The sequence below is a fragment of the Lepeophtheirus salmonis genome, chromosome 5 (genome assembly GCF_016086655.4).
Source record: "Lepeophtheirus salmonis chromosome 5, UVic_Lsal_1.4, whole genome shotgun sequence".
Lineage (NCBI taxonomy): Eukaryota > Metazoa > Arthropoda > Copepoda > Siphonostomatoida > Caligidae > Lepeophtheirus > Lepeophtheirus salmonis.
In genome coordinates this window covers 5315817-5332652 of record NC_052135.2, presented here as the reverse complement: position 1 = coordinate 5332652, position 16836 = coordinate 5315817, and the positions used below count along the sequence as shown (strand labels likewise).

Below are 16836 nucleotides of genomic sequence, written 5' to 3'. Positions count from 1 at the left end.
ATTTTAACAGTCGTTATGTTCTGTTTTTCCTATTATTTTTTACACATGTAAGATATGTTGAGGGATTGTATTTCATCAAGTTAACATTTTTCTTCTTGTCATAATTAAATATAAATATATGCCTCTCATAAAAACACAACAGAAGATCTTTATAGAACCATACAATCTTCACTACTCATAAACACAATGGCAATGTTAACCAAACACGAAAAAGATGAAAGTTCAAAGAACATTTCTAGCTTTAGATGGAAATTATGTTTTCGAAAATATGAAAATTTAAAAAAAAACATCTAAGTGTGCCATTTTCGTGAAAAAGAATATAGTAGTAAGAATTAAAATATGGATTTCACTGATTTCACCCAAAACAACCCATATTTTTTAAAACTGACATAATTTTTTAGTACCGGAAGGTATAAGCAGAAAGATGTCTAGGGCTTATATTAATTTCCCCAAAAATTTAACAACCTTCATTTATTAATCTTAAACATTTCCAGAAAACGATGCTTTTTACATGGTTCAAGCAAATTTTTGATTAGGATTCTGTTTGGAATAAAATCTTGGAACAAACACTCTTTGAATTAATAAAACTAAATTAGGGTGAGAGAAAGGCAACAGATATGCAGACTTATACGGATGATTAAGAATATGACACCATTCTAAAAAAAATAAGGTTTTTTTTTCGGAATAAGCTGAATATTTTTAGAAATATGAAATGGCAGGAACCATTTTTATACAATAGTAAATTAGCATATGTATCGAATACACGTCAAACTACCAGGTGCAGATCCTGACATAGTCCAAAAAATATTGAAAAAAGATGCAATTTCCATCCTGGATTCAAAATCTTACTCTTTATTACTCAAAATTAATTCAAACACTTAGATCTCAAGCTTATCTTTCTTTATCTAGAGCCCTTTAGCAAATATAATTGTTTTTATATGACATTGCGAACTTTGAGATGATCGACACAGTCTCCTCCTTAAAATATCTTTATATGAAGCTTGATCGACCTCGTTTAATTGAAGAAATAAAGGAAAATTTTAATGAAATGTATAATATACAATCTTACATTGGTGAATGTAACTTTGGTCATTTGGTATCAAAGTCGATTTTAAATTGACGAATCAAATTTGGTAAAGGATTTAACAATTTAAAGTACTTAAACGCTTAGGGATTTAATATTTTTTTAAATTGTAAGAACAAAAAAATTAAGCTAATAATGGCTAGGTTTTGAAAATCGTTAAATTTCAATATGATGTTTAACAATTTAGTAATTCTGACTAACTAAGTTTTGAAATTTGAATTCCATTGTCCAATGGCATTAATGACTCACAAGTAGTAAGGAAATAGAGAGTAAGGCTGGAAGAGTCTAGGATGTATACCAATTAATAGTCCATACGGAGTGTAAATTACGAATTCATTATCATAAATGGAATTGCAATTCTATGAATGTGCTGGAGATGATAAATACAATGTTACTAGAACTTATGTTCTAGTAACATTGTGATAAATGTGTGTCAAAGACACTAAAGGACTCGAATCAATAAAATATTCCTTATAATAGGAAACAAAAAGTTATTGACTGTAGGAGGAATCACTGAGATTTAATTAAGGAACAGAGGATGGAGGATGGACAGCGACTGATGTTAGAGATAACTGTTATTGTAATGTATTTCCTTCCACCTTGTTCTTCTTCTTAATTAGAGTAGTTTTTTGTATTATAAAGAATACAGATGACCTTATAAATAAGTATTGTTTTATTCCTCCACGCATTCCTCCTTCTCATTTGTCTCTCGGGCATCCTGGATTTCTTCATATAAAGAGTTTCCTTCTCCTCACGCTCGTCCAGACGCAACATTGGCGACGAGGATGGGATCAGGATCACGTGACCTCCCTGCTGTGTAATCGTCGGCGAAGCTAGCCCTGCTGGAGTTGGGTAGCCCTTTTTCGCAGACAGGGAGAACGCTCGTTCGTCTGCAAAAGGCGGAGCAATATGGACTGTGCCTCAGTTTGGGCCTCGTGGAGGAAGGAAGAGAACCTTGGTCACTTACAAGAAGTGAAGTGTGAGTCCGTGTCAGGGACCACATCATTATAAGTGGATTTAATCCTATGAAGTTTTGGTTCTCTGTTGTTCCTACTCTTCCGTTCACATCATTGGATAATGATTGTGTAATGGGCTCTCCTCTGGATCATCCCGAGTTGGATGAGGGTACATCGAGCAAGATCGATATGTCTCCCAGGGACGAGCAAGGTGCTCGTGTCCCTAAAATCTCTATAAGGGTGATTGATATGTCTCCCAGGGACGAGCAGGTTGCTCGTGTCCCTAAAACTTCTAAAAGGGTGATCGATATGCCTCCCAGGGACGAGCAAGGTGATCGTGTCCCTAAAACCTTTATGAGGAGTAGTGTTCTCCTTTCTTCGGTGCGTGTGCTGAGAGCACGGCACGTTTATGGAGATTAACATTTTATATACAAGAGCGAATGGTTTGTCCGCGCCTGGACATGGATGGAGCAGATCAATAAGCTACTATTCATGGAGCGGAACCTGTGTAAGCACCGTCATGGATTTGGTGCTTGGGGGGTGGTGAAAAGTATTTCCTATCCCCTTGTTCTTCTTCTTATCTTCTTGTATTTTCTTTTATGTATATATATGTATTAAAGTACTGTCTTTAACCTTGTATAAATAGTCTTGTATTTTATGTATTAATTAGAGTAGGTTTTTGTATTATAAAGAATACAGATGTTCCTTTAATAAGTATTGCCCATATTCCTCCACACCATTCCTTCTCCTCATTTCTCTCGGTCATCCTGGATCTCTCCACCTATAAATAAGTTTGTGTCTCCTCTCCTTCGTCAAGACACAACAGTTATTGACCACTGAGCGATGTTCCATGGAGTTAGATGTCATTGTCACAGACCTTGATGGTAATAAGTCATCTCTACAATGAATGTACATTTCATATTTGGAGGTGAGATCCAACGAGTAAGGCAAGTGATCCTCTTCATAAAAGAACGATATCCCTGAACATCAAGTTCAAGACTGGAGGTGAGTGGCTAGGATATCCAAATGAAAATAAATACATTCAAAGGAACAATGAGTGGATACAGGTCCATATACAAGAAGATTAATCAATAAATTAGAGGACAAACCCATCAACAAAACTGAATACACGTTCCTATCTTTTCTCCACCCTTGTTTATTTCTTCCTTTTACTTATATCTCTTTATGTAATATTATATAAATAAAATATGGAGGTTGGGTAGAATATCATATGAGAAATGTTCCGCATATGCAGTATTAGCGAGAATTATAATAAAACGTACAGTTCATACACAACAATTATAATGACAAATTTAATATATTTTTTACTAATATCACAGAGTTATTTTAATCAATTATCATGACTAAAAAAACCATAACAACGTATTATTACTTTACAGCTGAAGGCAAACTTGTGGAAAAACGGCCTTATTTACAGAAAAAGAAAATCATGGTTCACCAAGACAACACTATCTCACACTTCAGCAATTACTATGGAATCAACGAATTCAACGAATTATAGTTTGAACTGCTTTAATATCCACCTTACTCATCAGGTCTTTTCCCAAGCAGCTTCTTTTTGTTTCCTCATCTAAAATTTGCGCTCGGAGGACAAAGATTTTTAAATAATGAAGAGACAATCAAAATCGTGAACAATTATTTTGCAGAGAAAAACGTCAAACACTATTTCGACGGGTTACAGAGATGATCCCCGGAGGAAGTGTATAGAGTTACAAGGAGACTTTGTTGAAATGTACAAAAATAAAAATTCCGAAAGTCTTCTATATTTGTTAAGTCGGAAACTTTTCAGACCACCTTCGTATAGATAATTTGGTTATTCAAAATGGTATTCAACTCAAAACTTAGAAGACTCAGTAAATTTTCAACAAATCAATTATCTGGCCCAGTATGATCCCCTGGCGCGAATATATTCATACACCTAGATTTGCAAGAGAAGTATAAGACGTTAAGAATGACAAGGGAGGTCAAGTCTTTGGGGATACTACTCATGGAAATGGAGGACATACCTGTTATGTATTTAATATTTCCTTACATGTTTTTATCTTCTTGTATATTCGTCTATGTATTATAAGTACTGTGTTTTACGTGTTATAAATAGTCTCGTCTTTTGTAAATATATTAGAGTATAGTTAGAATACACATGAACGTATAAACAGTGTTACATTATTCCTCCACGTGAATTCTTCTCCTCATGTCTCTTGGTCATCCTGGATCTCTCCTATTATAAATAAGCTTGTGTCTCTCCCTCATCAAGACGCAACATTGGCGACGAGGATGGGATCAGGATCACGTGACCTCCCTGCTGTGGGATCGTCAGCGAAGCTAGCCCTGTTGGAGTTGGGTAGCCCTTTTTCGTCGATGGGGAGAACTCTCGTTCGTCTGCGGAAGGCGGAGCAATATGGACTGTGCCTCAGTTTGGGCCTCGTGGAGGAAGGAAGAGAACCTTGGTCACTTTCAAGAAGTGAAGTGTGTGTCCGGGTCAGGGACCACATAATTAAAAATGGATTTATTCCTACGCAATTTTGGTTCTCTACTGTTCCTACTCTCCCGTTCACATCATTGGTTAATGGATGTGGAACGGTCTCTCTTCTGGATCATCCCGAGTTGGATGAGGGTACATCGAGCAAGATGTCTCCCAGGGACGAGCAGGGTGCTCGGGTCCTTAAAACCTCAACCAGGGTGAATGTTATTTCTCCCAGGGACGAGCAGGGTGCTCGGGTCCTTAAAACCTTTATGAGGAGTATTGTCCTCCTTTCTCCGGTGCGCGTGCTGAGAGCACGGCACCTCTATGGAGATAAAGTTTTGCAGTACAAGGAAGAATGTTTTGTCCGCGCCTGGACATGGATGGAGCGGATCTATAGGCTGCTGTTCATGGAGAGGAACCTGTGTAAGCACCACCATGGATTTGGTGCTTGGGGGGTGATGTTATGTATTTAATATTTCCTTACATGTTTTTATCTTCTTGTATATTCGTCTATGTATTATAAGTACTGTGTTTTACGTGTTATAAATAGTCTCGTCTTTTGTAAATATATTAGAGTATAGTTAGAATACACATGAGCGTATAAACAGTGTTACATTATTCCTCCACGTGAATTCTTCTCCTCATGTCTCTTGGTCATCCTGGATCTCTCCTATTATAAATAAGCTTGTGTCTCTCCCTCGTCAAGACGCAACAATACCTGACTTATTATAGACACACAAAAGTATGCACGAGCATTTGTATTTGGTATACATGATAAATCTATTGAGTTAGGAAAAGAATTAGGGAAAATGTATCGCAAAGATTCCTTCAATGCTTTTGTTCCCCAATTTTCGTATTTTACCCGAGTATTTCATCAAATTGAGTATCAACGAAAATACACTAGACGGTTTTTAGATTGATTGTGGAGTTTCTGATCTACTATTAAGAAATCATTCCAAAGCCTTTTCGTCCTCAGGAACTTCGGATCTCAGAATGGATCTTCAAAGATTAAATCACTTAAAAATAGGACAAGAAGTATTTCAAACGGTATCTCGCTTGGAATTATTCTGTCTTCTCATAAACTATGGAAAATTTGAGTGAACACACTAATTTGATCACTGACACAATCCTTAATACACGATTTATGTTTAATCACACATTGATTGCAGAAAAACTCTATGAAATCCTATTAGACTCGGGACAAATTCTCTAAGGAAAGACAATCTTTGTTTCTAACGATCAAAGAAGCCTCCAAATGGGAGGACAAAATGAAAAGAAACTTATTATTTCGGCACTCAGAATATATATCAATGACGAAGTAAATCAATTAAAATAGGACTTAGAACTGCAAAGTCTAAAACCTGCATTTATATTACTATAACAGTATTTAATAAATATTTATTCAAAATAGTTTATATGTAATATATATACTGTGATAAAAAGTAAATTGATCTTATATGTAATATAATATCAGTCCTTTATGTATTTGAGTAAGGCAAAGAACGCTTTTGTTTCCCGATTTTCATACTTAGCTAAGCATTTCATAAAATTGAGTATTAACGAAATTTCGACAGATCTTTGTAGATTGTTGAGCGTCTGATCAACAATTGAATGATAGTTATAAAGGCTTTTCCACCAAAGGACCATTGGATCTCAAATTGAATACTCCAAGATTACATCACTTAAAAACAGGACTTGAAGTACTTCAAACCGTATATCGCTCGGAATTATTATGTCCTCTCATAAACTGTGGAAACTTAAATAAAAAGGCTTACTTGGTAACTGAAACAATCCTTAATATTCGATTTATGTTTAATCACATATTTATAGGCGAGAAACTCTATGAGATCCTATTGGACTCTGTCAAATTATCTAAGGAAATAAATCTTATTTTCTAAAGATGGAAAAGGTTTATGAATGGGAAACAAGATGACGACTTTCTTACTAGAATTAACAATTATGGCAGTATTTATGAACGACAAAATAAATCAATTAGTCTTAGGGACTCATAATTGCTAGTGATTATCTAAATACCAGGGCGCTTACTCCTTGTCATCGTCAAAAATGAAGTAGAAGAAATGACACACTAAAAACACTACATAGCAAGGCCAATAATGGTTTTCTTTTGATTTAAAAACTTGTCAAATAAAAAACTATCCAAAAAGCCACTTCAGCAAGGGATAATGGACAAAATTCTTAATTTTAAGGTGAATTATGCTTTAAAAAAATTTTTTTTTTTTCAAAGTTAGGATAAGTATATTTTACAATGATTGCATTTAATTATGTACAAATATTCATGATATTTTTCTGTTTGAAAGTATTTTTTTAAATGGTTTAAGTAAAATATAAATATAATATAACTTTAGTTTTTAAATTTATGTACGAAATTGCATTATATTTGTAGGCCAAGGACATTTTATTTCTATTAAATCAATTACTACCTTAGACATTTATTTCTATGAATATTTGTGATATTGTAACACAACATGTGTTATTCAAATACTGATACTGTATACGATTTTTTTTTTTTTTTGGTTAGACTAATATATATTTTTTTTAATCCTCATAATTTGTTTGAAAATTAGTTTAATTTATATTATGTAATTTAATCTTCCATTATTCCATCTCCACAAATCCTAGAGATTAATTAAAGAATTCGACCACCAACCCCTTTTTTTTTACAGCTCTTGAGTCAATTAAAAATAGACGGATAAGGAGGGAACTTTAGGTCAGGAGAAACCTAAGCGGAAAAACTAGTAACCAAACTGTTGGACAAATAAGGTCTCCCAAGGTCTGACATTGATTCACAACGCTCAATAAAAATCTTTTTACTTCCTCTAGGAAAAATGGCTCCGTGAATGAATCGGTACATCAGCGAATTTAACTAATACGTCGAATAATTATGATGAGAGTATAAATTGCCCATTCGGTAGTAAGAAACTATAAACTTCATTACACATTCTCCACGGATGTGATGAGATTTAGCCTATAGTACATATGGGAGAAAACCCATAAAAGACAATCAACAAGTCACAACCTCAAAAAATGATTTGCTAGTAGCTACAAATCTGGTTCTTTATAGAGTTTTTAAACAAATTGCAGGAGATAATTTATTCAAGCAGATGCAACTTGAAATCCATTCCAATAAATTTAGAATATGAAATTGCTAAAGAATAAGACGTTTTAACAAATTTATCCCACAATGGTCGTTAATTCGGACTTATAAATATTTGTATTAATAAAATGAAACGAAGTTGTGATTTTAACAGTCGTTTTGGTTCTGCTTTTCCTATTATTTTTTACACAAGTAAGATGGGTTGAGGGATTGTATTTCATCAGGTTAACATTTTTGTTCTTGTCATGATTAAATATAAATATATGCCTCTTAGGCTTTAAAAAAACCAAACAAAAACACAGCTGAAGAGCTTTATAGAACCCTACAATCGTCACTACTCAAAAGTGTATTTGTGTTTGTGTGTGATAGCCAAAATTTATTTATTGAAATAATAAAATGGCAATATATATATTATATAAATGAAGAGACATCAACAAGGAATTGCATTCCTGTTTTTTTTGGAAACGGAGCATATGTATAGAATAACTTATTACTTTGTGTATTTATGAGAAAGAATAAATTATCAAATAGCCATGACGTATAAAAGGAAAAGACAGAATCGACAGCTAACAACAAAATACCTAGGGTATTTTTGTGTTAAGAATAACGTGTCCTAGGAATTTTTTTAGTTGTATGAAAATGATAGGAAATAGTAGGCTAAGAATGCTTTTAGTGTTCCGATCAAAAAGAAATCAATATTTGGAGGAGATAGAGAAGAAGAAAGATAGGTTTTGCTTTAAAACATCAGTCGGGGATATAATCAGAGGGCTTAAAAATAGGATGTGATAGTATTCCTTCTTTTGGTTGAAGTACACAGTGGTTACCAACTTACTGACATTACGTAGTGTATAACTAAGGTAGAGCATCGTAAGAGAGAGCAAGTGTCTTTTGTAAACAATCCCTAGAGACATCAAACAGTTTATACTCGAGTATACTCATCTAGTTAGGATAATGGGCCGAGTAATGGAGATAATTTTTTTTTTCCAAGTTTAAATTGAGCCATGGACTTAAGGACTTTTCATATTTAAACCGAGTCAAATCAACAGGAAATAAATTATACTACTGCAAATGTACAACCTCACGTCCAAATTTCAGTTGGAATGGAGGATATGCATCACTGATTCATCCGTCCATAAAATGGTGATATTTGGTAAAGATTATTCTATCGATGAAGTAGCCATACATGGCATGGACTGAGCAGCTGCGAAAATAATTATATAGAGTAAATTACATGTATTTGATTCAAATAGCAGAATAGATGTCATCCACCAATATGCAAATAGAAGCCATTTTTTTAATAACCAACATAAACAACGATTACCATTAACGAAGACATTCTTAATTTCCAACCATATGGATCACAAATAGATTCTTAATACTGGAAAATGCTGCTATCCATTGCAGAGATCAGCTTGGTATGTAAAATTTACACCTGAAGTTTTGAAATCTACTGAATATCTTAATACTATGGACTACATAGTATATAAGGAACTTCGATATTCCTCAAACATGGGAAAAGAGGATTATGCATTCTACGAAAGGCATCAATGATGACCGGAAGTTCACTTTCCACTTTCAGATATCGACTAATAGGATTATTTTTTTACTTGACTGCAAAGAATTTGGACTAATAAATAACAAATTCAAATTCAATTTTATTTGCTGTTCAGTTCTGAAAACTATAAAAAAATTATATTACATAACTCAAAACATATTTTGAGCCAAGATATTTAGAAATGCTTGTGTTATTTGGTATTTTGTCTTACAGGAAGTACAGTTCAGAAAAAGCAATAAGTGCTGCAATCAGTAAATGTAAAGCATTTATTGCTCAACAGCTAACAAAAGATAAGGTGATTGACAATATAAATTTGAGGACTATCCTGATATCGGCTGCCACTTTACACACCGCAAAAATATCATAATTTCCGTGATATACATATTTTGTAATTCAAAATGGCATTCAACTCAAAACTTATGAGCCTCAATAAGTTTTAAACAGTTCAATTCCCCAGCTCAGTATTCTCCTTTAAGACGAATATAATCCATACTCCTATATTTGCAAAAAAACTATTGGATGTTTTAAAATCTGAGGGAGGCCAAGTCATTGTGAATCCTACTCTTTGAACTTATTTTGGACTCACAAAAGCATGCAAGAGTATTTGCGTTCGACATAGATGATAATTCTATTGAAGTAGGCAAGGAATTAGAAAAAAATATATGAAAAAGATTCATTCAATGCATTTTTCCCCAATTTTCTTTTTTACCTAAACATTTTATCAAATTGGGTATCAACGAAAATACAATCGACGGATTTTTGATTGATTGAGGAGGGGTTGATCTACAACTGAATAATAATTCCAAAGGATTTTCCACCTAGTACCATTGGATTTCAAATTGAATTCGCTCAGAATTATTCTTTCTTCTCATAAACAATGGAAGCTAGAATGAAAAGGCTCATTTGGTCACTGAAACAATCCTTAATAGTCGATTTATGTTTAATCACACATGTATTGCCGAGAAGCTGTATGAAATCCTATTGGACTCAGTGAAATTTTCTAAGGAAATAAATTTTTTGCTTCTAACTATGAAAAAGACTTATGAATAGGAGGACAAGATGACAAATTTCTTAATAAAATCCCAAATTTTAATCAATAAACCAATTAAATATGGGACTTGGAGTTTTCAAGCGATTATCTAAAACCAGACGATTTTCTCATTGTTATCGTCAGGAATAAAGTTCGAGGAAATGTACACACAAACCCCTAGGTGTTAATTTTATAATTTAAAATTTTTTTAAGTATTTTTATTTATGCATGAAAATATCTACTTGCAATATATTTATAGGTAAAGTTCATTTTAGTCTTTTAAATCAATTTTGCCATTTTTGTCCCAGAATAATGAAACTTTTAATCAGGGATAGTAAATTTAAAATTGCTACGGCAGATGAATCCCTTGTTAATATGTTTATGAGTTAATAAGTGATTTTTTCTATCGTGCCACTAATCCTCCAACAATCAGGCTTCTTGAAAACTCAACACTCTCTCTACAAACAGCTTTTGATCAGGCCTGCTCCATGTAAGCTACCAAAAAACAACCAATCAATTCATTCACTTTAGAAGAACACTTTGAGGATCCTTAGTTTCTCTGCCCGGTCGTTGTTATTTTTGTAAATTTTCAATCATCCGCGTATACTATGCTCAGCTCAAAATGCTATATGCAAAACATTTAAGACGAAAGGGCATTTTTGCAAAGGCTTGTAAAATTGATAGGATACCAAATTACTGAAACTTGACCCTGAAAGACTACGTCCACTAATTCAAACGCAAATAGAATTCTGCGGATAAACGATGTGGTTTGTGTAATGTATTCGCGTTTTCCTTCCCCCTTGTGTTCTTCTTCTTCTAGTCTCGTATTTTCTTGTATATATATATATATATATATATGTATTAAATCACAGTGTTTTACCTAGTATAAATAGTCATTTATTTATTAGAGTAGTTTTTGTAATAATAAGAATACACATGTTCCTTTAATAAGTATTGTCTTATTCCTCAAAATTATTCCTTGTCCTCATCTCTCTCGGCCGTCCTAGATCTCTTCACCTATAAATAGTTTGTGTCTCCTCTCCCTCGTCAAGACGCAACATTGGCGACGAGGATGGGATCAGGATCACGTGACCTCCCTGCTATGGGATCGTCGGTGAAGCTAGCCTGCTTGAGTTGGGTAGCCCCTTTTCGTCGACAGGGAGAACGCTCGTTAGTCTACGGTAGGTGGAGCAATACGGGCTGTGCCTCAGTTTGGGCCTCGTGGAGAAGGAAGATAACCTTGGTCACTTACAAGAAGTGAAGTGTGTGTCCGTGTCAGGGAACACATCATCATAAGTGGATTTAATCCTATGAAGTTTTGGTTCTCTGTTGTTCCTACTCTCCCGTTCACATCATTGGATAATGAATGTGCAATGGTCTCTCCTCTGGATCATCCTAAGTTGGATGAGGGTACATCGAGTGTGATCGATATGTCTCCCAGGGACGAGCAGGGTGATCGTGTCCCTAAAATCTCTAAAAGGGTGATCGATATTTCTCCCAGTGACGAATAATTTTTTTTTTTTTTATCAAGTTATTAATATGATTTTTCAATACAGATTGTATGAGTTAAAATCTTTTAATATAGCTTGAGATGTCCATGGTATAATATTATTTCTGTACGAACATATTAATCGTTTTAACAAGTTTATAAACACATTACTACCCAATTAATTTAACTTTCATACGCTGTAGAGTACCTTAACAGAATGCTAAATACAATTATTGCCAATCACATAGGAAATCTTATTCTTATTGTTCATCAAGATATACCTTGCAAATTAGGTTAAAAATTGAATTTGATTTTAAGACCCTTCTCTCCTATTGATTATAGCATGCTAATTATTATAAGCTATAACAAAGGCTGAAACTTTTAACGTATATACACCCAAATATTGAAAATTAAATATCTCAGTTCAAGCTTTTGTCCAGATAGGATGTTTTTGCGCCGGGTCAACGATTTATTTGTGTTATAATATTGCGTTCATAATTCCAAAAGCTACATTTTTATATAATTCTTATTTCAAATATCAAAACATGGCTTATTCTTAGGAGTACTGCATTTAAACGAGTTGATTCCAAACTTTATATTTAAAAAAAAGTTATCTTACTTGCTTCCACTGGCGAAGACTTCTGAGAAAAGGTGAGGGGACTATTACTTATTAAATTACGCGTTTTTTTCATTCCAATAATGTTTATCTCTTGAACTGGTTCCTTCTCTTGAATAAGCTCATGTATATAGGGTCTTTTTCTTTTGTTCTTGCACTCGTAATAAATTCTACATAAGAATATCTTTCGATGACTTGGGTTATATGTTGTCGTGAAGATGAAGATAAACAATTTAGGTACATTTGCTTATTTAAAGATAAATTGAGTAAGTAGGGATCCCCCTACACAATGTAAATATCGGTAGTGTTGTGTAAGTCCTTAATTATTCGGTGCAGTCTTAGGACCGGTCATCGGATTGTAAATATTAGAAATTATTAAAAAAGTTGACAGACGTCTTCAAGGACCAAACTTTATGAGTTTAAGGACGGGACTGCAGCCTTCAGTCCTAAATAAGGACCAACACAATACTAAGTACAGAGGTCAATATAGAATCAGGTTGCACTTCTATGTTTTTAAACATATTTCTTCCGTTGATATTAATTAGTAGACAACAAAAAGAAGACTGACTCCTCTTAACATAAGAAAATCAAATAATAGAAAACAAAAATAAAAGGTCTATTCCAGAAAATCCGAATACACAAGATTAAGATAATAAATTCACGCATCACATATTCAACTATAGAGGTGTATAAAATATGTCTTAGAGTCCAGGATCGACATTTTCTAGTTGGTAATCTCAACAAGACTTTTTATTTTCCAAGCTCTTGTTCTTATTATTTAATTATTGAAGACAGAACATTGAGAAGGACTGCTAAAGTTTAGTTTAGTTAAACATTAGTTGTCCTTGACATTGAAGTATAAAGTAATAACTAGTATGTGTGTTCATGAAATACAAATTGTAACAGTGAAGGTTTGCTCTGGAGGTATAAATATAATTCTTTCTTAGACTTTGGGAGTAGAATTAAGGATCGACATTGGAGTTTTTCCTTCCTATGGCATTGCTATATAGTATATAGGCTGGCCATCGAGCGAGTGTTTGTAAAAAGTGAGAGCGAGACATATGGCACTATTGATTAAAAGTTAAGGTTATTCGAGGATAGAATATCACGTGATGGTGGTATAAAAATGAGAATTTTCTATATTTCATATTACACTACAAGAGTGAATATAATAACTACTACTATTTGAAATTTTCAAATTCAGGAATACCTGATTTACATCCTGAAAATCATGAAAAAACTTCCAAATTTCTATATTATAGATTTATTAACAAATATTAATAAAGTTGCTAATATGATATGTAATACAATGAGTAGTGAAAAACTTATGATTATCACTTAACCCGTAGCAGTAGGTTACTAGTAAATTTAGACATTCCGTCGGCAGCCTCTCCAGTTTTTAATCAATTCTGATGTTGGAGGCTGGCTAAACTTATGCAATATCCCTAGAACACCTTCAGGACGGAATCCAGTAGAATACCTAATCCAGCAAACTATTGTGCGGGCACCAAAAGTTAAAGTTATTTTTACAGGTGCCCGTACTGATTGTATCTTTTATATGAAGTATAGCAATAAATGGTTCTTTTTTAATTAATTACAAGTAAATTTATAAATTAAAGTATTACAATGTATATTTATGATATTAAGTTAAAGGAGTATGAGTAAAATAAAAACACAAATAAAAAAATGATTAATTATAACGTAAAATATTAATTAGAAATTTTAATAGTAGCTATACACAGAAAGTGAAACAAATTAATAATAAATATCGGCCCTTAATACTAGAAATGGAGTAAACAAATTATTATAGGCAAATGTACATTATAAATATACAAAAATAATGAGACATTTTTATACAGAAAAAAATATACTAATTATGAGTAGAAATAATATATGTCTTTTTCCTATCATACTTCAAATTCTATGTCATTTTAATTGAACTTGCGTTACGTCAATTTTTATTGCTTTGGGTTTAATATAACATAAATTATACGTATTATACGACTTAGACTTAGCATATTCTTGCACGAAGTTATTTTATTTAACGGATTCATGGGATGCTAATATTATTGTTCAAATAACAAATATATTTCTTTATAGACGCAACTTGACTTTAGAAAAAAGATTTGGCCCTTCTTGAAGACGATAAAGAAGAAGTTAAAAGAATATAAATTGCACCACCAGAACTTCATGAAGAGTTTGACTGCAAATTAATTTGCAAAGCTCTTCCCAGAGACAGTTTTGATACAATACTTCGTTATCTTCACTTTGTGGACAACAATCAAATAAAAAAATCTAATAAAATGTACGAAATAAGACCTCACTTGATCATTTGAACAGAAAATTTACTGAAGTCCATCCATCGATGAAAGTATGATAGAATATTTTGGCAAACATGGATGAAATCAATGTATTAGGAATAAGCCCATGACATTCGGTTAAAAAGTCTGGTGACTCAATTCTCTATTGGGTTATTTACTTTCCTTTGATATATATCAGGGCAAGTCTACATATCAATGGGAAGAACGGGAAGAAAAATTTGGAAAAGGTGGCACAGTTCTTTTGGAACTTATTAATCGATTACCAGAGCGGTTAAAGAGCTTGGATCTTGATTTTTATTTCGATAATGAATTCATAAGTTTCCCTTTGGTAGTTTATACTACGTATAAATATTCGTTATTATTTACCCCTTTAATAATTTACTCATATCTTGTCAAGGATGTACCATGTAGGTGCCTAGCCTAATATATATTTTAGGTACATTTTCTATAAAAATTGGATCAATATAATCTTTTTTCCAACAATTTGGTGTTCTATGGGTGTCAAATAACAAAATTATAAGCCTCATTGCTGCGAAAAAAAAATTGGCGTTAATATATTAATGTAAGATATAATTTATACACATTTCTATAAAATATAACGCGTATATTACAGGTAGTTTTTTTTTTGTGTACTTATTCTGAAATGCGTTAGACTTGGGATATAGATTGGACCTACAATTTCAATATTACGTACTTTTCTTATGAAGAATTTCTAAAATGTTTTAAAATTAGTATAATGCATGTAACAAGAAAAAGTATATAACAATTATATTTTATTTTTTGACATTAAAAAACATTGATTTTCATTTTTTAATTGTATATAATAATATATAATTTTAATTCCCTTTTCACCGATAAAAAAGGAGAAAAAGTATAGATTTATGGCAAGGCTTCAAGATTTTTGTCACCTAGCCTTTGTGGTTTTGGGATCTAAGCCTTCAGAAAATTCGCATTTCAACAGAATAAGAAAAACTGTACTGATAATTATTTGAAGCTTTATTCAAAGTATATAATAGAATCCAGTGCTGATACTTGGAATTTTATGTCAGATATGAACAAGACGCATTATCCATGCAATGTCTCACTCCATATAGATAGTCATACAAATCTTGTAAAATTTATACAACTTTATACTTGCAAAGCCATTCTTTCTCGCTACACCTTCCTAAAGTAATTAGAGTCCCTAAGTAAAGTAGTGTCAAAGATTACGAAAGAACTTGTTGGACATGATAATCTTCTTGTCTTGGACGAAACTCTGATCAATGACTGTAGTATTGATTAGTAGTCATCAGTCTTAACAACCCCTGATTACTGTGACAAGTGACTAAAGGTTTTCATTATCGATGGCACAGCTTATTTTATAAAATCAGTCAAGAACCTTAAGCGAAATTTCCAAATGATGTTGAATGTCCCTAGACTCTCACATGTTCTGGACAGAATAGCAACGATATCTGCAAATTACTTCGAAAATACCAAGTAAAGTAAATTTTTGTTTCTTAATTCTGGTGTTCGAAAACGATTAATTATTCCTCCAAACTCTTCAATTCAGTCTCAATGGTATGGAGAAAGCAATAAGGCAATCCATAGGTCAACAGTAATAACGTTATCCATTCTCGGCATATTAGGCCTTTTTTATAATGAAACTTGTACGCACAACTTAAATATGTACTGATGAATGAGGCATCTACAATTTTTTGTCGAAGTTATCATCAATAAAACCTACGTAGAACAATAAATATAAGAAGCCAAATATTAAGATATATTTTTAATATTATACTCTTGTCTACCTATATTTGTAATTTTCATTAATTATCTTGCATATTCATTTAGATCCTCTTGATATTTCATAAGTAGTTCTTCATTCTAAATGTAGTCAAAACTGTATCGGTTATTTAATAAATACTAAATATATATAAAGAAAAGAGTAAAGATCCATTAGATGCAATATTCAGAGCTGTATTTCAGTCCACCTTTTCAATGTTAAGACAAAGTTTAAGTTCTCATGCTTCGGGTATATGGAAAAATATGTAATGTCCGGATACACCTGTTGTCTCGTTTAAGGTTGAAAAATATTAAGCTAAAATGAGTACTGATGAATGAGGTCACTACAATTTTCGTCGAGGTTATCCTCTATAGTACAATCAAAAAAAGATATTCAATATTAAGATACCTATAATAATATACT

The 16836-nt window shown here is 32.7% G+C and overlaps 2 long non-coding RNA genes across 2 annotated transcripts in view; both read right to left on the bottom strand.

The window, feature by feature from the left end:
• The window catches only part of LOC139905299 (uncharacterized), a 43813-nt gene extending 30926 nt beyond the window's left edge, over positions 1 to 12887 (bottom strand). Inside the window, exon 1 of the long non-coding RNA XR_011779940.1 lies at positions 12334 to 12887. This is a non-coding gene — a long non-coding RNA (uncharacterized lncRNA). The remainder of the gene's footprint in view (positions 1 to 12333) is intronic.
• The window catches only part of LOC139905298 (uncharacterized), a 295920-nt gene that overhangs the window by 93172 nt on the left and 185912 nt on the right, over positions 1 to 16836 (bottom strand). The window lies entirely within an intron of this gene.